A 21,087-nucleotide genomic window follows, 5' to 3' on the forward strand; every position below is an offset into this window, starting at 1 on the left:
GGGAGGAACTTCCACTGCTGAGATACCCCTTTTTGTTCTCAACTGTCACATGGAGGTTTGGGGTTAGCCAGTTCCGTGTCTCCACCCCTCCTACCAGTGTCCACGTGGCTTCTTTTTCATATCCTTAGTTACAAAACTTCTGTTCAGCCAGACTTAAGATCGTTCTCCAGGTTGTTCTATGATTTATTTGCAATTTTAATTTGTTCATGGCAGGAAGCAGGCCCAGTGTTTTCCTACCCTACCATCTTGGATCTCTGCAGTAGCCTTTACATGAGTTGCCACACACATTTTTTAAAAGCATCTTCTTGTCTCATTACTCTTCTGTTCAAACATTTGAACAGATAGTTTCCTGTTTATCAAATGAATAAATACCTGTGTGAGAGGATCTTTGTGTACTTAGTGAATATTAGATAGGATGAGTGAAGAATATAAGTTAAATAATGTGTGGACTAGGTTCTGGTAGAGAGTACATTGTTCAAATGTTGAAAAAAAGTGGCTTGTGCACTGACATGCTTGCTCACAGAGTTATGGGTGCCATTTATAATGGACTCCAAGAAAGGGAATAATACACTAAATTAAAGAATAAAGATGTACACCAAGTCAATCTTCGCTCCCCATTTGAAACAAGTACTGGATTGCTTTCTATGTTTACATGTCAGTAATCATTTTATATTTTATATACTCACTAAATGTGTTAAAATTGTTTTTTAAAGTAGGGAAAAGAAAATTTGATATGAAGTCCTGGTTCTGCTACTTGTTAGCTGTGTGAACTTGTACAGCAGTTGCCAATGAGGCAGCAATCAGTTGCCTCATATGTAAAACATGAATAATGATACCTTGTTGGTACCACTTCATCAAAGCATATAATAAGTGTAAGCATCTAGCCTGACAACATTATTCATCCTCAACAATTGGAAATTGTCATTGTTAGTATTTTTATTCAATATCTATAGCAATCAACCAATTCATAGTGGAGACAAAAAATAACAAGATAAACAAGTAAGAAAATTTCAAATAGTGATGAGCACTATGCAGAAAGTGAAAAAAGGTAATGTAGATAGAGGTATAAATGTGGTTGGAAGTATAGTCAGGAGGCAAGTCATGTAGGACATTATAGACCAAAATAATGAGTATAAATTTTAAGTATTGGTTAGCCATTGGAGGATTTCAAAGAGTTTTTAGATTATTGGTTGACATGGAAAGAACACCAGAGCCATTTGTGATGGAAAGCTGAATTGTTTGATAAGCACATTTACTAGCCAAGCACCTCTCTTCAGCACACAAACTGCACAAGTATAAAATGTGAGAGTTGTAGTACAGTAGTAGTATCCATTTTTAAAATTAAGAATGGTACTCAAATTTAATTTGAATCAGCAGTGAGGTATGACTATAATGATGATTCTCAAGTATTAGCATGCAACAGAATTACCTGCAGGACTTGTTAAAACACTCTTCCAGATTATTTGACTTAGTGGGTCCAGAGGTGGGACCTGAAATTTTGTATTTCTACAGGTTCTTAGGTGATACTGATGTTGCTAGTTGTGGGACCACACTTCGATAACTGCTGGGTTACAGAAACACAAAATAAACCTCATGAGACCTAGGCTATATTAAAATGCATCCAGTACATCATTGGTGTTTGAGGATTTAATATTCATCTTTTCAGTTATTCATGAGTGAGTCCATAACTTATAGTAATTTGTGACATCTGGCTCTTTTTGTGCATCTTGAGTCTATATTACCTAGCACTGGCACCATCTTCCCTATTTCTATCTTTAGGATAAGATGTTCACTTTCTTCCAACGTTCCTGGATGGTCAAATCACCAAGTAGTCATTGTCAGCAATCAATGAATATAATCATTTGCAAAATCATGGTAAGCAGTGGTTACGAGTGTTATTGGAGTATGAGCAACATTTCCAAGACTTTAGCGATATACAGAGGGTGCCAAAAAAATGTATACACATTTTAAGAAAGAAAAAAACTATATTAAAATTGTGATACTCAATATATACTGATAACAAAGGATGAATACAAGTCACGTTGGACTTCTGCAATTACAAGAGGTACTCAAAGTGGTTACCATCAGTGTAATTTTAATACAGTTTTTTTCCATTCTTAAAATGTATATACATTTTTTTTGGCACCCTCTGTATATAGCATCTTCAAGACTTTTGCCAGATTAATGTACTTCTATTTTATTAATGGTTTTGTTTATATCCACTCCGTTGGGTTTTTGTTTATAATTTTTATTGGGGAATGTTGGGGAACAGTGTGTTTTTCTAGGACCCATCAGCTCCAAGTCAAGTCGTTGTTTTTAATCTAGTTGTGGAGGGTGCAGCTCAGCTCCAAGTCAAACCGTTGTTTTCACTCTAGTTGTCGAGGGTGCAGCTCACAGGCCCATGTGAGAATCGAACCGGTGGTGACCTTGGGGTTATGAGCACTGCATTCTAACCCACTGAGCCAACCAGCCACCCCCACTCCTTTGTTTTTGCTTAGCTTTGTCCTAAGTGTTGATGTTCATAATTTATGGATTAGATGTGCTAGTAATGTGGGCGTATAGTAAAATAAATGTATACTATTAAAATAAACCATTATTTATCCATGTAGCAACTAAAAGCATCCCACATACCAGCAGTGATATACATGTCAGGGTTTGGGAAGTATTGGAGTAGAGCAACCTTTTGATAGTGCCTAATTAATTCATTCAAAAATTATTTGTTGAATCTACTCTGTACTGGGCACTGTTATAAATGCTAGGGATACAGCAGAAAAAATCCCTTTCTTTATGAAGATTGTCTAGTGGGATAGAAAAAAACATAAATAAGATAATTTTTCAGATATTAATAAGTGCAATCTTCCCCCACACCCACCCACACACATGCACACTGGGATAGCAGGTTAAAATAATGTCAAGGGAGATACTTTAGCTATAACGGTTATGGAAAACTCTGGAGAAAGGACATTTTAAGGAGTAACAGCCGATACATAGGCTCTGAGGAGGAAACAGAGGGGACTATTTGAGAAACAGCCAGAAGGCCCATGTGGCTAGAAGCATAGTGAATGGGGGAACATGTTAGTAGGAGTTAAGGTTGGGCATGTAGGTTGGGTCAGAACATGTGGGACTTTGTAACCCATGGTCAAAGGTTTGAATTTTATTCTAATTGCTGTTGGAAACATTGGACAGTAGTAAGCAGGAGAGTGATATAATATGATCAGCATTTTAAAAAATCACTCTGTCTGCTCCAGAGAGTGGATTCTAGTGGAACTGGAAAAACCAATTAGGATTCTATTATAGGTGAGAGATGATGGTAGCCTAGAGTAACCTAGTAGCAGTGGAGATAGAAGTGGTCAGATATATAATAGGTTTGGGGGCTGGAATTGATAATATGTGGTGATGGATTGAATATAGAGTAGGGGAAAGGGGAGGGGGAAAGAAGAATCAAGGATGGCTTCATGGTTTTTGGCCTGAGAAATTGAAAAAATGACATTGTTATTAATTGAGATGGGGAAAACTACGGAAACAGAAGGTTTGGGGAGTAAATCAATGTTTCTGCTTTGGACATGCTAAATTTGAGATAGCAATTAAACATTGATATGGATCTATGAAATTGTCAACTATGTATACAAATCTGGTGTTCAGGGAAGAGGTTCAGAGTGGAGATACAAATTTGAGAGTCATTATCATCTAGATGATATTAAAAAGCCATGCACCTGGATTTAAATGATCATGATAGAGATTATAGATATAGAAGAGGGGCCATGTCTGAACCTGGAGGCTTCAGTATAGTGAGGGATATTAAACTAATCACACAATAAAGAATTGCAAACCAATATAGTTTTATACATGATTATTTCACGTTCTGTGGAAGAACTAAGGTACAGCAATGATAATAGCACTGAACTCTGATTTATAGGTCTTGCTCTGACACTAACTTGCTAGGTGACCTTGCATAAGAAATTGCTCCTTTCTAAGCCTCAGTGTGAAATGAGGAGGGTTTGCAATTATATGACTTCTCAGACCTCTTACAACTTTGATTCATGGACTTCTATAGTCCTGCAGATGAGACAGTAAACTTTGGGTGTGACTACCTATGCCAAGAAAAATGAAAAGTACAATCATTTCATATTGCTCATGGACATAGACTAGCTTTTTATATAAAATGCCTGGGCCGAAGCAAGTAACTTCTCTGTACTTCAGTTTGCCTATCTGCTTTGTGAGAAGGATAAAGTACTTAGAAAATTTTAGTTCGTTATTCTAGAAATGACTTATTTTCTCAAGTTTCCTGAGGTGAGAGTGAGGGATACATGGGGTGGCGAAAAGAAGCATTAAAATTTTATACCAACAAACGAAAGGTGGTGTGATATAAAATATAATTTAATTTGGCTTCAGGAACCTTGGGTTCTAGTGTTATTTTTTTACCCACTAGGCTGGTTTATTTTGTGTGTTGGTCTTTTCTCTGCACTTCAGTTTTTCTTATCTCTAAAATGGAGAAGTTCTACAAACTTACTGCTTTCTAGTAAACTTTTAAAATTTTGAACAGTTATGGATTTCTTTGAATGTGTACTAATATGTATGGTAGAAGATTCTGGTTTTCCATTGGTAATGTATTCTCATTTTAAAATTATTTAATTGTTATATGAGTCAATTAAAAAAACCTATTAAGTAAATAGTCAAAGTTATAAAGGTGAACAGTAGATAGGCTCTGAGCGGTCTCTTTATTATTTTGTTCTTGATGGCTTAGGTGCATTTTATTGGTTTTCCCTGAGGTCTTTTTCTGAGCCTCAATGAGTCTCAATTTTTCTCGTCCTCAAGATGGAAACAAGACAAATTTGTAAAGGAGCATCTGCTGAAATGTTTATGACTGGGTCTAAGTTTGAAAGTCTACAGCTAAAGTTTCTTTAACATGCTGGAAGACATAATCAAAGAAATCTTTATTCCATATGCATTTTGAAGTGATATCATTCCTAATTAATGAGTGATAGAGGTGGACTTTACTATTTAAAGGAGCTAGGAGCGGTTTTAACTCATACAGGCGTTGAGGGCAGGCATTATATAGTAAAATATCTTTAAGTGCACCAGATGTAGCTTTAGTGGACTGAAATGGTATCTGGGTAAGCAGAGTCCAAAGCTGCCATTTCTATAATTATATCACTTACTGAGTACTTACCTTGTGTCAGGCAAAGTTCTAGGTGCTTTATATCGAATGTCTCATTGGATATTCATGACAACTTTATCAGGTAAATGCTATTAATGTTACTTTTTCAGATGAGAACACTTAGGCACAAAATGATTAAATACTATCCCCAAGGTCACATAGCTAATAAGTAAAAGAGTTTGAATTCAAGCGTGCATCCTTTCCTGTCTCTTCTGAGAAGCTGTTCCATTAGCTAATCCCCCACAAAAGTTACCAAATATACTTGATTAAATATGAACCCATTTAACTCATGGTCAGGATATATCTTCAGCAACATTTTCCCCCCTGATCTGTCTCTTTACCCTGTGCTTTCCCAACTCTCTTCTTTGGGACCTAGACTGCTTATGCTCTAAAATTAAAGTGGATATTGTATGGCATTGGCAGCTTGAGATGTAGCATTTGGCTAAAGGGATCCTACAGGCTTGAGTCCTCACATGGAGCTGGACCTGGTACAGGCAGGTATGATGAGTTGGAGCCAGACAGGGACTCTGAGAGGAAGACTGGTTCTGTTCCGATATAGTACTTATGAGAGAAAGGGTGGCCTGATGGAATCCAATGATAAGAATTAATGAAACGGCTAGTGAAAAAGAATTACTTTCATCTCCACTCAGTTAAGAGCTGATTATGAATTCTTCCTTTCCCAATGGTGGCCTTGTTTTCTGCCAGAAAATGGTGTTGTGGACAAAAGGCCAGAAACTGTAAGTTCCTAAAGAGAGCTTCGAAAACTGTGGGGTATTGGGAAAGAGGGTGAGCATCAGTTTGGTGTGGTTATATTCTTCAATATAAATAATAAAAATGTTTTTTAAAAATTTTCCAGTTTTATTGAGATATAATTGACATAACATTGTGTAAGTTTAAGGTATATAACATGATTTGATACATGTATATATTGCAAAAGGTTTATCACAATAAGGTTAATTAACACATCAATCACCTCACATAATTTTTTGTGGTGAGGCCATTTAATATGTTCTCCTAACAACTTTCAAATATATAGTACAGTATTGTTAACTATAGTCATCAGGCTGTACATTAGATCCCCACAACTTATTCATCTTTTAACTGGAAGTTTATACACTTTGACTACCATCTCCCCACTTCCCCCACCCTCCAGCCCCTGCCAAGCACGATTTTATTCTCTGCTTCTATGAGTTTGACTGTTTTATGTTATATATATAAGTGAGACCATACAATATTTGTTTCTTGGTCTGACTCACTTCACTTAAAATAATGCTCACAGGGCCGGCCTGGTGGCTCAGGCGGTTAGAGCTCCATGCTCCTAACTCCGAAGGCTGCCGGTTCAATTCCCACATGGGCCAGTGGGCTCTCAACCACAAGGTTGGCGGTTCAACTCCTAGAGTCCTGCAAGGGATGGTGGGCTCTGCCCCCTGCAATTAAGATTGAACACGGCACCTTGAGCTGAGCTGCCTCCTGGATGGCTCAGTTGGTTGGAGCATGGGCTCTCAACCACAAGGTTGCCAGTTCAATTCCTCAACTCCCGCAAGGGATGGTGGGCAGCGCCCGCTGCAACTAAGATTGAACACGGCACCTTGAGCTGAGCTGCTGCTGAGCTCCTGGATGGCTCAGTTGGTTGGAGTGCGTCCTCTGAACCACAAGGTTGCCTGTTTGACTCCCGCAAGGGATGGTGGGCTGTGCCCCTTGCAACTAGCAACGGCAACTGGACCTGGAGCTGAGCTTGCACCCTCCACAACTAAGACTGAAAGGACCACAACTTGAAGCTGAACAGCACCCTCCACAACTAATATTGAAAGGACAACAACTTGACTTGGAAAAAAGGCCTGGAAGTACACACTGTTCCCTAATAAAGTCCTGTTCCCCTTCCCCAATAAAAATCTTTTTTTTAAAAAATAATAATGCTCACAAAGTCTATCCATGTTGTTGAAAATGGCAGGATTTCCTCTTTTTCATGCCTGAATAAAATTAGACTGTATGTATTTCTATACACACAAATACATATATGTGTATACATGTATACATACAAGCATACTGTGTGTATATGTGTGTGCACACACGCATGCGTGCACGTGTGCATGAGATCTGACAATTAAGTTTGCGAACTTGTTGTAACTATGTTGCTAACCTTTTTTGATATCAGAAGGATTATTCATTATGAATTTGTAGCAACTGGACAAACAGTTAACCAAGTTTACTATTTGGAAGTGCTGAAAACGCTGTGTGAAAAAGTTAGACGGCTTGAACTTTTCACCAACAATTCATGGCTCTTGCATCACAACAATGCACCAGCTCCCAGGGCACTGTCTGTGAGGGAGCTTTTAGCCAGTAAACAAATAACTATTGGAACACCGTCCCTACTCACCTAATCTGGCCCCCCAATGACTGCTTTCTTTACCCAAAGATAAAGGAAATATTGAACGGAAGACATTTTGATGACATTCGGGACATCAAGGGTAATACAACGACAGCTCTGATGGCCATTCCAGAAAAAGAGTTCCAAAATTGTTTTGAATGGTGGACTAGGCAATGAATGGGTGCATAGCTTCCCAAGGGGAGTACTTCGAAGGTGACCATAGTGATATTCAGTAATGAGGTATGTAGCACTTCGTCTAGGATGAGTTTGCGAACTTAATTGTCAGAACTTGTGTGTGTGTACATACTGTGTGTGTGCACTGTGTGTACATATGAGATATATTTTATATAATAAATATTACTATATATGATAAATTGATGATATGTATTTGAGATATATATAATCACATTTATTCATTTATCCATCAATGGACACTTAGGTCATTTCCACATCTTTGCTATTGTGAATAATACTGCAGTGAACATGGGGATGGAGAAATTTCTTCAAGGTAGTGATTTCATTTTCTGTGGATATATGTGGAATTGCTGGATTATATGGTAGTTCTATTCCACTCAGAAGTGGAATTGCTGGGTTATGTGGTAGTTCTATTTTTAATTTTTTGAGGCATCTCCATACTCTTTTTCATAGTGGCAGTACCAGTTTACATTCCCTTCCACACTACACAAGGGTTCCCTTTTCTCCACATCCTCACCAACATTTTTTTATATCTTGTCTTTTTTTATAATGGCCATCCTAAAGGAGTGAGGTGATATCTCATTGTGGTTTTGATGTGCATTTCCCTGATTATTAGTGATGTTGAGCCACCATATTATAGAATTAGAGTGTTCTTATTTGACTATATACTTACCTCATTGTGTGTTTTATATTTTTGTATGTATCATGTTATTAATTATTGTTCTTTTCTTTCAGCTTGAAGAACATTTCTTTCAGCTTGAGAACATTTCTCGTAAGGCAGGTGTAGTGGTGAAGAACTCTCTCAGTTTTTGTTTTTCTGGGGAAGTCTTTATCTCGTCATTTCTGAAGGACAACTTTGCTGGGTAAAGTATTCTTGGTTGGCAGTTTTTTCTCTTTCAGCACTTTGAATATATCACCCCACTCTCTCCTTGCCTACAAAGTTGCTGCTGAGAAATCTGCTGATAGCTTTATGAACGTTCCCTTGAATGTGAGGGTTTTTTCTTCTTGCTGCTTTTAAAATTCTCTTTTTCTTTGATTTTAGACAGTTTTATTATAATGTGTCTTGGAAAAGGTCATTTTGTGTTGAAAATTTGGGGGTAACCTATGAACTTCATAAATCTGGATATCTAAATCTCTCCCTAGTTTTGGGAAGTTCTCAGACATTATTTCTTTCTAAGCTTTTTGCCTCTTTCTCCTTCTCTTCTCCTTCTAGGACTCCAATAATATTAGGTTGGAGCAAAAGTAATTGTGGTTTAAAGGATTAAAAATAATTGCAAAAACCGCAATTATGTTTGCACCAACCTAATACATAGATTCGTTCTTTTAATGGTAGCCATAGTTCACAGTCTTTCTTCATTCTTTTTCCTTTGTTCTCCTCTGAATAAATAATTTCAAATGACCTATAATCCATGCTACAGATTCTTCTGCTTGATCAAGTCTGTTGTTGATGCTCTCTGTTGCATATTTTTAAAAATTTCATTCATTGTGTTCTTTGGCTCCAGAATTTCCGATTGGTTCTTTTTATAGTTTTTATCTCTCTGTTAAACTTCTAGTTTTGTTCATGTATTGTTTTCCTGATTTTGTTTGCATTATGTTTTGGTGTTTTCTTGTAGCTCACTGAGATTCCTTTAAACAGCTATTTTCAATTATTTATTAGATATATAGCAGATCTCCATTTCTTTGAAATCAGTTACTGGAAAATTATTGTGTTCTTTTAATGGAATCATTTTTTCCTGATTTGTCATGTTCTTTTGTGTCTTGTGTTGCTGTCTTTGTATTTGAAACGGTTACCACCTTCCATCTTAATTGATTGGCTTAAAGGGAAAAATACCTTCTGTCTACTCTGTTAGGGATTCTGAGGGACTTTTTCTATAGTACACATGTTCCACACTCTTTGTCCCCTCTTCGGGGGGAATTCTTAAGATTGTGTGCCTTTTCTCAGTACTGAAAAGCCAGTCTGAGTGCTGACAGCTGCCTCCCTTCTTGCTTTCCCTAAGGTGGCACTGAATGCTCAAGCTTGTGTGGTTTCTCCCAATACTGTAGAGTTGGACCAGCTTTCTGTGCATGCTCACTGGCTGTCTGCAAAGGCTCCTTCTCATTGTCCTTGAAGGGGGGCATGGAAAAGGAGTTAGCCATGGGGTGAGGGTGTGTGTGGCTGAGGCATGTGGAATATTGGGCGTGCCCATGGGCCATTTCTGGGTCTCTGAAGGTTAGGTATCCCCAGCAGTGCATGGGCATACCTGTTGATGAAGTCCATGAAGTGGTTAATAGGATACATGTCTCTTTGATGGCCTCCGAGAGCCACTTCCTGCCCCTCAGTTGTAAAGCATACCTCAGTTTTTTGGTTGGGTCAAGAAATAAATGGGTCTTTTTGGCAGTGTCGCAGGTGAGGAAGCTGGTCCCTCACTCACATGCTCTCACTTTTTTTCTGTGAGCAAAATCATGGGTCAAGAAAGTCTCTCTTGACACTGAGCTGTGTCACTTGGTGGAAGTGTGACACAGGTAAAGTGAAACTGCTACACTTAATCCTTTCAATGCGTCTACACTTAGATGTTTCTGCTCCAACATTGTGACGGACTTTTCTGCTGGACTCCAGGACTTCCACAAATGTATTCTTGTCCATGGGTGATTGTCAAAATCAGTGGTTTTTGTTTTGGGCATTTTTGTTTGTTTGTTTTTGCCAGAGAAGCTGGTAGAAAACTCCTACTACCATTTTGATGATGTCATTCTTCAGTTTGCTGTGACTTGGAAACTGCATTTAGGCTGTCTATCTGGCTTCAGATAGAGGCTCTGTGAATCTCCCATTGTGGCAAGAGATTTATTTTACTTTGGAATTATTTTCTAGAAAAAAACCATTTGGATATAATCTTAATTTCTGTGAGAAATTTCACTGTGTTATTGTGGACAGAGGATGGATGAACAGACATGAAGCCCCACAGGGCAATCCAGAGTTAAAGGTCACACTTCACAAACTGAGTCCCAGATTACCGCCTGCTTTTCTCATTATTCCTGTCAAATGGGCCTGCATTAAGGAAATTAACTGGGACTAGGTGGTACACTTGGACCAGGATATTAGTGTAGAGTGTGGAAGCATTTGAAATAGTCTTCCCTTAAAGTATTTTAATGGTTCATGGACATCATAACTTGGTAGAACTTCCATCTTACACTTTCTTTGGTGCAATATCATGCTCTAATAAATTCCTATATTGTGTTTTTGAGTGGTCTTTCTGATGAGCTAGAATTCTCCAAGCCCAGAAACACCTTGTAAGAACCAGAGACATTGATATGACTGGCCTAGCTCATTTCAGTGCAAGTTCCTACCTTCCTGTTTCAACTTCCTGCTCTCCTACATTTGAGCCCCCTCTCAAACTTTATCAAGTCTATTTTTCGTTGCAATCATATCCATCCAGCAAATACTCCCTGAGCACCTACTGTACTGCAATGCTTTTGCCGAGTGCTGAGCAGCAAATTCAGGTGCCTTAGAACTGAGATATTACATTTGCTGGGTTTTTGTATTCTGTGACAGAAGCACGATCCTGACTGCTTACAGAATTATAGTCTATCTTGGTCAGCTTTATTGTCTCTGGAAAGGAGGACAAGAAGAGCTTGGATGATTAAAATACATCTAATCGCTTTCTCTGTCTAACGTATTTCACTTAGCATAATACCTTCTAGGTCTATCCCTGTTGTCACAAATGGTAAGATTTCATTCTTTTTTATGGCTGAGTAATATTACATTGTATGTGATTTCACTTATATGTGGAACCTAAAGAACAAAATAAACAATCAAAACGGAAACAGACTCAGATACAGAGTACAAACTGATGGTTTCCAGATGGGAGGGGTGTTTAGGGGGCTGGGTGAAAAAGGTGAAGGGATTAAGAAGAACAAATTGATAGTTACAAAATAGTCACAGGGATGTACAGTATAACATAGGGAATATAGTCAATAATGTTGTAATAACTATGTACTCATATAATGGCAGGTGGATACTAGACTTATTGGGGGGATCACTTTGTAAGTTATGTAAATATCTAACTACTATGCTGTGCACTGGAAACTAATATAAAATAATATTGAATGTCAACTGTAGTTAAAAATTTAAAAAACACACATCTAATCTCAAGTTGCCATTGATTTCAACCTTTTCCTCAAATTAGAACTATTAATTAGAAACGGAAAGGCAATTTATTTTACCTTCTTGTTAAATATGTCACTTGCAGGTAGCAATATTTTAGAAGTAAAAATTCCCAAAAGCAAGAAGTCTGCAAGATCATAAGTTCTTGATTAACTGAGAGATTGGCTGTCTCCCTGTAGTGTTCAAATTCATTCATCTTTCACTTTTTAAATCTAATTTATGTAATAATGTGGTATGTTAGGCTCTGACGTCAGACTACCTAAATTTAAATCCTAGCTTCTCTGTTTCTTAACTGTACGACCTTAGACAAGTTACTTAGGTACTCTGGGTACTCACTTTACCTACCCTATTGAGCTGCTGTGAGTTTCAAAAAGGGCCTAATAGCTGCAAAATACCTGATACAGTGTCTGACATTTAGCGCTTAATATAAGTTAGCTATTATTATCAATGTGTGCCATGAGAAGGGAACTGCTAAATTCTATTACACCATGAATGACTTGGAAAATCAGATATACCTTAGTCTGAAATAGAAGTGATAAATACTTATGATTATTACCTTTTCTATTATTCTTAAAATATATTTTATTTGTTATCTTTTTTTAAGCCTCTCAGTGTTATTTCCACTTGCTCACTATAACATCCCTATAGTATAGGTAGACTGGAGATTTTTTAAATTAAATTTGTCTAGGTAACATTGGTTAATAACATTATATAAATTTCAGGTCTACAACATTATAAGTCTATATCAGTATATTCTATTGCATACTCACCACCAAAAATCTAGTTTCCTTTCATTACCATATATTTGATTCCTTACACCCAGTGGTAACCACCGTTCTATTGTCTGTATCTATAAGTTTGTTTTTGTTTTGTTTTGTTAGTTTATGTGTTACTTTTTGGTTTGATATCCCACATATGAGTGAAATTATCTGGCTTTTGTCCTTTTCTGTCTGACTTATTTCACTTAGCATGATACTCTCAAGATCCATCCATGTTGTCATACATGGCAATATTTCATCTTTTTTTTCTTTTTTTATGGTTTAGAAGTGTTCCATTGTATTTCACATCTTCTTTGTCTTCTGGTGTGTGTGTGTGTGTGTGTGTGTGTATCACATCTTTTTTATCCATTTATCAGGTGATGGACACTTAGGTTGTTTCCATGTCTTAGCTATTGTAAATAATGCTACAATGAACATAGGGGTACGTATGTCTTTACAGACTAGTGTTTATATATTCTTCAGTTAAATACCCAGAAAAGGGATTGCTGGATCATGGATCATATGGTAGTTCTATTCTTAGTTTTTTAATGAACCTCCATACTATTTTCTACAGTGGTTGCACTAATTTACAATCCCACCAGCATTGCACAAGGGCCTTTTCTTCGCTTCCTCTTTGACATTTGTTATTTCTTGTATTTTTGATAATAGCCATTCTAACCGGTGTGAGTTGATATCTTCTCCCATTTGGTTGGTTGCCTTTTTGTTTTGTTTATGGTTTCTTTTGCTGTTCATAAGCTTTTTAGTGTGATGTAGTCCTATTCGTTTATTTTTTCTTTTTGTTTCACTGGCCTTTGCAGTCAAATTCACAAAAACACCATTGAGACCAACGTCCAGAAGCTTAGTGCTTATGTTTTCTTTTACGTATTTTATTGTTTCAGGTCTTACATTCAAGTCTTTAGTCCATTTTGAGTTAATTTTGTGTGTAATATAAGATAGTGGTCCACTTTTATTCTTTTGCATTTGGCTGTCCAGTTTTTCCAACACCATTTATTAAAGAGACTTTTCTTTCACCATTGTGTGTTCTTGGCTACTTTGTCATAAATTAATTGCCCATATATATGTGGGTTTATTTCTGGGCTTTTAATTATGTTCCATTGGTTTGTGTGTCTTTATTTCTGTCAAAACCATAGTATTCTGATTACTATACCTTTGTAGTATAGTTTGAAATCAAGGAGTATGATACCTCCAGCTTTGTTTTTTCTTCTCAGGATTGCTTTGGATATCCAGGGTCTTTTGTGGTCCCATGCATATTTGAGGATTTTTTTGTTTTATTTCTGTAAGAATGGCATTGGGATTTTGATAGGGATTTCATTGAATCTGTAGTTTGCTTTAGGTAATATGGACATTTTAGCAGTGTTAATTCTTTCAATCCATGAACACAGGATAGCTTTCCATTTCTTTATGTCTTTTTCAATTTCTTTCCACAATGTCTTTTAGCTTTCAGCATACAGATCTTTTACCTCCTTTGTTAAGTTTATGTCTAGTTATTTTAATCTATTTGTTGTGGTTATAAACGGGATTGTTTTCCTCATTTCCCTTTCTGATATTTTATTGTTAGTGTATAGAAACTCAACAGATATTTTTATATTGATTTTGTATCCTGCAACTTTATTGTATCTACACATATTTATTATTTCTAATAGTTTTTCTTTCTTGGTGGAGATTTTGACCTGAGTTAACTGAGGTTTAAAAAGATTAGGTGATTTGCTTGGAGTCACATTAGAGAGCCCAGATCTCCTAACTCCCAGTTTCAGATTCTTCCACCACACAACCTATTGTTCTCTGTTAGTTATCAATGTAAATGTTAATTGTCATTTTTATCATCAATAAAATATAATGGAAAAACTTGTATGGGGTGATTAAATTTTGCCAGAAGTATTTTTCTTCTTCTTCCTGGCTACATAATGCAAGCTTTTTAGAAGTAGTACACAATTATGCACGTCTGGTTTCCCTTTTTACCACTGTTTACCTTCTTTGATAAAGGCTGAATATATATATATATATCTAAGCTGAATCTGTGATACTGTGCCAGAAGTTTCTAATTTAGTTTGTTTTTGATAGTGTGTGTATATTCATTTGCTGTGTATGTATATCTCAATCATGATCTCTATATATGTAACATAAACTCATAGGTTCACAGATGGGTGGGAGATCTGAAAGTCTGAAATAGGGGGGAATTCCTAGAAAAGGTGTGGCTATAGAGCAAGTTGCGTGTAATTTTCTTTTGCCAGACCCAGCCTGGCTTTTATTAAATCTGTGAGGGCTGCTATCATCTGAGCCCTAGAATCAAGAAGTATTTGACATAGTTTGAAGTGAGAAGGCCTGTGTGTGAAAGAGAGGGGAAAAATGAGAGACTGGTCTACTTCCCACAGAGTGTTCTTCCCTCCTACAGGGGTCCTCTTTGACAGGAGAGAGCTTTGATTTCCTTTCCTTTCCTTTTTTTTTTTTTTATTAGTTTCAGGTGTACAAAGCAACACGAGAGAGCTTTGATTTTCTTTGCCAAGCCTGAGGAGGGGAAAGATAATGGAGGGCAAGTGAAAACACTGCCACCGTCTTTGCTGCCCAATCGCCAGGGAGCATGATGGATGTTGTGAGGAGGCAGTTGAGGAGAGGCAAGCTAGCTATAAAAAGGCAATCACATTGCCACACCAGGTTCCATTTATTTCCAATCATTTAAAAGCCTTTGGGTTTTGATTTTTGTTTTAGTGTAGCATAGTTTTTGGATGATGATTAGTTTCTCAGTTACCAAAGGAGATGGCTTCTCCAGTGTGCCTGCAAACAGAAGAGTGAGTTGTGAGCTTTCAGGTCTGAGGTTGCATGAGGTAGGAGCCATATTCTTTGGCTACCAAGAAACTGGGAAGACCACAGGTGGCCACCTCATAGGTGATAGCTACTCCATTTGGAAATTTTTACCTAGTGGAAGGTGTTTAAAAAGGCACCTATAAAGAATGTGTATGTGTATGTGTGTATATGTTTTCTTATCTGTTGAAATCTATGTGTGTTTGTATTTCGTTAGCTTTAGTTCCTCAATGGCCCTTAACCACAATTTCAACTTGCATCATGGCTATTCCCATTCTTATCTTTCTTCCTATGATTGTTTGGCTACCTTAGAGGCCCTGGCTTCCCCACTCACCATCTCACTCCAGCTCTATGTCCATGCCAAAGGGTGACTCCTCCATAAATTCCATCCATGCCCCCTAACCATACCAAATAAAAACGATAAATTTTAAATGGCTAATTGACAGTCTCTCAAATCAGTGTAAACAAAAGCATCCCTGAAAACTTTACTTTTAACTAATCTGTAATCCACAATCTAAGTAAAACAGTATTCTTACAATGTAAATGCAGTTTCAAGACAAGTCCTTTAGTCTCCCTACCTTCTCTCCAACCCAGCTTACTGCCCCTAAGCTTCTCTAAAGTGAGAATTCTAGATGCTACCACTGCCTTGCCTCCCTTTTCTCCTATTGTGCCATGCAATTCCATTTTTACTCCTAACCTGGATGCAGCAGTGCCCAGCTTTAGGTAGGATACCCAGGGAGATTCAACTTCCAGCGATGACCCTCTTGGAGGCTTAGAATCTCACTTTTTAGCCTTGGTAATACACGAAACTTTTGTTGAATCCTTTCTATTCTTAAACTAACACTATCGCTCATTGTTCAGCTGACCTTTGTGCAGTGGCTTATCTTAAGGAATAACCTATTCCAAGCAGCTGGCCAGATGTCCACCTAGTTTTGTGTGCTCCTCTACCTGCACAAAGGACTGAGGATAGGGAAGAAAAGGAAAAATATTCTCCAGTTGCTCCCTTTATGCAAGCTGTGCAAAAATTTCCATCATCCCCTAAGCCCTTGGATGATGGGGATTGCCAGTCCTAGCAAAATGCCTTTGCTTGTACCTTCCTGACTCCTCCCACTAGTCCATCAGGGTCTTTCCCCTCCTTTTTATCAGAGTGGTAGAGTTAGAGAGTATAGCCCACCTTCTTTCCTTTGAAGCCCTAGGGAGAATAAATGCTGCGTTCTGGAGGACATTTTTCCAAGGGAGGATGAGAGTTTCACCTTTCCCGTATTTTCTCAGGGAATCCTGCTTCATGTTGAGCAGTGTGACTGCAGCATGCCCTGGACCTAACTAAAACAATATATTCAAACCCTATACAATAAGGCTTCCTGTCCAAGACTGTGAAAGGGATATTCAAGAAAAAAAAAGGATAAAAGGCATGGGAACGGGAGAGGATGGAGTGAGAGTCTAGAAAGGAAGAGGTTGGAGGAAGTGTAGGCTGAAGTAAGAAAAAAAAGGAGAAAAGTAAAGAAAGGGGTGAGAAAGGGAAAAGAAAAGGTCCCTGAGTGGGCAGGACTTACTTCCTTGTCTGTTTGTGCTATTTTTGCTTTTGGATGTCTGTCCCGAGTCCTTTGGTTTTCATCTGGCTATAATTCTCTCAGCCTTCCCTGAAAGTTTAGTTCTTCTGACCTACATATTTTTTTCACAGAGACAGAAAAACAGAACTGTGATTTATCCTGTCATGCTTCTGCCTTCTTTAGCTTTTTCAAAGGCAGCCCAGTATGGCAAAGAGCCATGTAGCCTACGTTGGCTGAACTTTAGGTTTAGATAAAGACTTCTTGCCCCAACAAGTGCCTCATGGCTTTCATTAACACAACAGCACCTACCATGTTTCCTCAAAAATAAGACCTAGCAGGACAATCAGCTCTAATGTGTCTTTTGGAGCAAAAACTAATATAAAACCCAGTCTTATTTTACTGTAATATAAAATATTATATTATATAAGACCCAGTCTTATTTTACTATAACATAAGACCGGATAATATAATATAATACCAGGTCTTATATTAATTTTTGCTCCAAAAGACTCATTAGAGGTGATTGTCTGGCTAGGTCTTATTTTCGGGGAAATAGGGTATGTAAGTTTGATGTGGTTTGTAGCATACTTCAGAAATCAGTTAATGGTGCTTAGTTAATATGGTCTTAAATGGAAGGGTTCTCAGTTCAGCGAAATACCTCCATTTAAATACCTTGAAAATTTACTTCCAAATGTATTGAAGATAGGACAGATATCTTGTTGAGTGTCTTTATTGTACAAGTCCTTGCATTTAGTAGATGCTCAGTAAGTTTATGGAACCAGTATCTGTGTCTGCAAAGAATACGTGGTAGTTTATTCTCTGGCTATGTTTTAAGTAAAATTTGATAATTTTTATTACCCTTAAAGTTCTGTTCCTTGTCAACCAAAATGTTGGTAAAGTCACCAAAGTTTATGGGCCACTCACTAAAACATTATTAAAGTCAGTCGTATACCATGCCTTGTGCTATAAGCTGTAGGACAGATGAGAAAGAAAACTTAATGAGGGCTCATAGTCTATTTAAGGAGGTAAGACTCACATACAAAGAGCAAAATTTGGACACCTTATATTTGGAAGTCTACATGCTAAAGCGTAAAGGTTTGGGAGTCAGTCCAATCTGGATTACAAACTTTATCTCACTATTTCTAAGCTGAGTTCCTTTGGGCAAGTGACTTAACCTCTTTAAGCTTATGTTTTCTCATCTGTAAAAATGAGGGTTCCATACAGAAAGGAAATGAATGAGACGAAGTATGTAAAGCACCTGGTACCTGGTAGGCACTTCATAATGATAGTATTAATAATGACTATTATTCTAATACTCTTGTACAAACCTGCTCTAAAGAAAGATGAAGGTTCCTACATCATCTTTTCTTACCGCTGAATAGTATTCCATTGTGTATATATACCACAAATTCTGTATCCATTCATCTATCGAAGGACATTATGGTTGTTTCCATGTCTTGGCCACCGTAAACAAAGCTGCAATCAACATTGGAGCACACGTGTCTTTATGTATAAATGTTTTCAGATTTTTTGGGTAGATACCCAGGAGAGGGATTTCTGGGTCATATGGCAATTCTATTTGTAATTTTTTGAGGAACCTCCACACTGCCTTCCATAGCGGCTGCACCAGTCTGCATTCCCACCAACAGTGTATGAGGGTTCCTTTTTCTCCACAGCCTCTCCAACATTTGTTACTATTTGTCTTGTTGATGATAGCCATTCTGACTGGGGTGAGGTGATATCTCATTGTGGTTTTGATTTGCATTTCTCTGATGATTAGTGATGTTGAGCATTTTTCATATGTCTATTTGCCATTTGTATGTCCTCTTTGGAGAAATGTCTCTTCAAGTCCTCTGCCCATTTTTCAATTGGGTTGTTTGTTTTTTGTTGTTGAGTTGCATGAGTTCCTTGTATATTCTGGATACTAGCCCCTTATCGGAGGCACTGTTTGCAAAAATCTTCTCCCATTCAGTTGGTGGCCTCTTTATTTTGTCAATGGTTTCTTTTGCTGTGCAGAAGCTTTTAAGTTTCATATAGTCCCATTCGTTTATTTTAGCTTTTACTTCCATTGCCTTTGGAGTCAAGTTCATAAAATGCTCTTTGAACCCAAGGTCCATAAGTTTAGTACCTATGTTTTCTTCTATGCAGTTTATTGTGTCAGGTCTTATGCTTAAGTCTTTGATCCATTTTGAATTAACTTTGGTACATGGTGACAAATAGCAGTCCAGTTTCATTCTTTTGCACGTGGCTATCCAATTCTCCCAGCACCATTTATTGAAGAGGCTGTCTTTGCTCCATTGTATGTTTTAGCTTCTTTGTCAAAAATTATCTGTCCATATTTATGTGGTTTTATTTCTGGGTTCTCAATTCTATTCCATTGGTCTATGTGTCTGTTTTTCTGCCAATACCATGCTGTTTTGATTATTGTAGCCCTGTAGTACAAGCCAAAGTCAGGAAGTGTGATACCTCCATTATTGTTCTTTTTCTTAAGATTGCTTTGGCTATTCGGGGTCTTTTGTGGTTCCAAACAAATCTGATGATTTTTGTTCTATTTCTTTAAAATATGCCATTGGGATTTTGATGGGGATTGCATTGAATCTGTATATTGCTTTGGGTAATATGGCCATTTTAACTATGTTGATTCTTCCAATCCATGAGCACGGAATGTCTTTCCATTTCTTTGTGTCTTCTTCAATTTCTTTCAAAAATGTCTTATAGTTTTCAGCATATAGGTCTTTCACATCCTTGGTTAAGTTTTCCTAGGTATTTTATTCTTTTGCTGCAATTGCAAAAGGAATTGTTTTTTGTATTTCTTTTTCTGAGATTTCATTGTTAGTATATAGGAAGGCAATGGACTTTTGTGCGTTGATTTTGTAGCCAGCAACTTTACTGTATTCGTTGATTGTTTCTAATAGCTTTTTGGTGCAGTCTTTAGGGTTTTCTATATATAGCATCATGTCATCTGCAAAGAGTGATAATTTAACTTCTTCATTCCCAATTTGGATGTTTTTTAGTTCTTACTCTTGCCTGATTGCTCTGGCAAGGACTTCCAACACTATGTTGAAAAGCAGAGGTGATAGGGGACATCCCTGTCGTGTTCCTGAACGTAGAGCAAAGGGCTTCAGTTTTTCTCCATTAATTATGAGATTAGCAGAGGGCTTGTCATATATGGCCTTTATTATGTTAAGGTATTTTCCTTCTATACACATTTTATTAAGTGTTTTAACCATAAATGGATGTTGTATCTTGTCAAATGCTTTTTCTGCATCAATTGATATAATCATATGATTTTTGTCCTTTATTTTGTTTATGTGATGTATCACATTGATGGATTTGATGTTGAACCATCCTTGTGCCCCGGGATGAACCCCACTTGGTCGTGATGAATAATCTTTTAATGCATTGTTGTATTCGATTTGCTAGAATTTTATTTAGGATTTTTGCATCGGTATTCATCAGAGATATTGGTCTGTAGTTTTCTTTTTTGTGCTGTCCTTACCAGGTTTTGGTATCAGGGTAATGTTGGCCTCATAAAATGAGTTAGGGAGTACTGTCTCTTCTTCAATTTTTGGAAGAGTTTGAGCAGGATTGGTATTAGATCCTCTTTGAAGGTTTGGTAGAATTCACTAGTGAAGCCATCTGGTCCCGGACTTTTGCTTTTGGGAAGGTTTTGGATGACTGATTCAATTTCGTTACTGGTGATCGGTCTGTTTAGATTTTCCAGTTCTTCATGGTTCAGCCTTGAAGGCTATATGTTTCTAAGAACTTGTCCATTTCTTCTAGGTTGTTGAATTTGGTGGCATATAGTCCTTCATAGTATTCTTGGATGATCCTTTGTATTTCTGTGGTGTCCGTGATAACTTCCCCTTTTTCGTTTCTGATTTTGTTAATCAGTGTCTTCTCTCTTTTTATCTTAGTAAGTCTAGCCAAGGGTTTGTCAATTTTGTTAATCTTTTCAAAGAACCAGCTCTTTGTCACATTAATTTTTTCAATTGTCTTTTTCTTCTCTATTTCATTTAGTTCTGCTCTAATTTTTGTTATTTCCTTTCTTCTGCTGACCTTGGGTTTTACTTGTTCTTCTTTTTCTAGTTCTTTAAGGT

General features: G+C 37.3%; 1 protein-coding gene across 6 annotated transcripts in view; it reads left to right on the plus strand.

Moving 5' to 3' along the window:
• Nucleotides 1–21,087, plus strand: part of KLF8 (KLF transcription factor 8) — a 199,043-nt gene that overhangs the window by 66,074 nt on the left and 111,882 nt on the right. Inside the window, exons 3-4 of one of the 6 annotated variants that reach the window (XM_074323664.1) lie at nucleotides 1,780–1,875; nucleotides 8,457–8,584. The exons of 4 other annotated variants lie outside the window; for them this stretch is intronic. The gene's annotated coding sequence lies outside the window, so the exon portion shown is untranslated. The remainder of the gene's footprint in view (nucleotides 1–1,779; nucleotides 1,876–8,456; nucleotides 8,585–21,087) is intronic. One more of the 6 variants, XM_074323663.1, reaches the window with a different exon arrangement.

Source organism: Rhinolophus sinicus, chromosome X (genome assembly GCF_036562045.2).
Source record: "Rhinolophus sinicus isolate RSC01 chromosome X, ASM3656204v1, whole genome shotgun sequence".
NCBI classification, from domain to species: domain Eukaryota; kingdom Metazoa; phylum Chordata; class Mammalia; order Chiroptera; family Rhinolophidae; genus Rhinolophus; species Rhinolophus sinicus.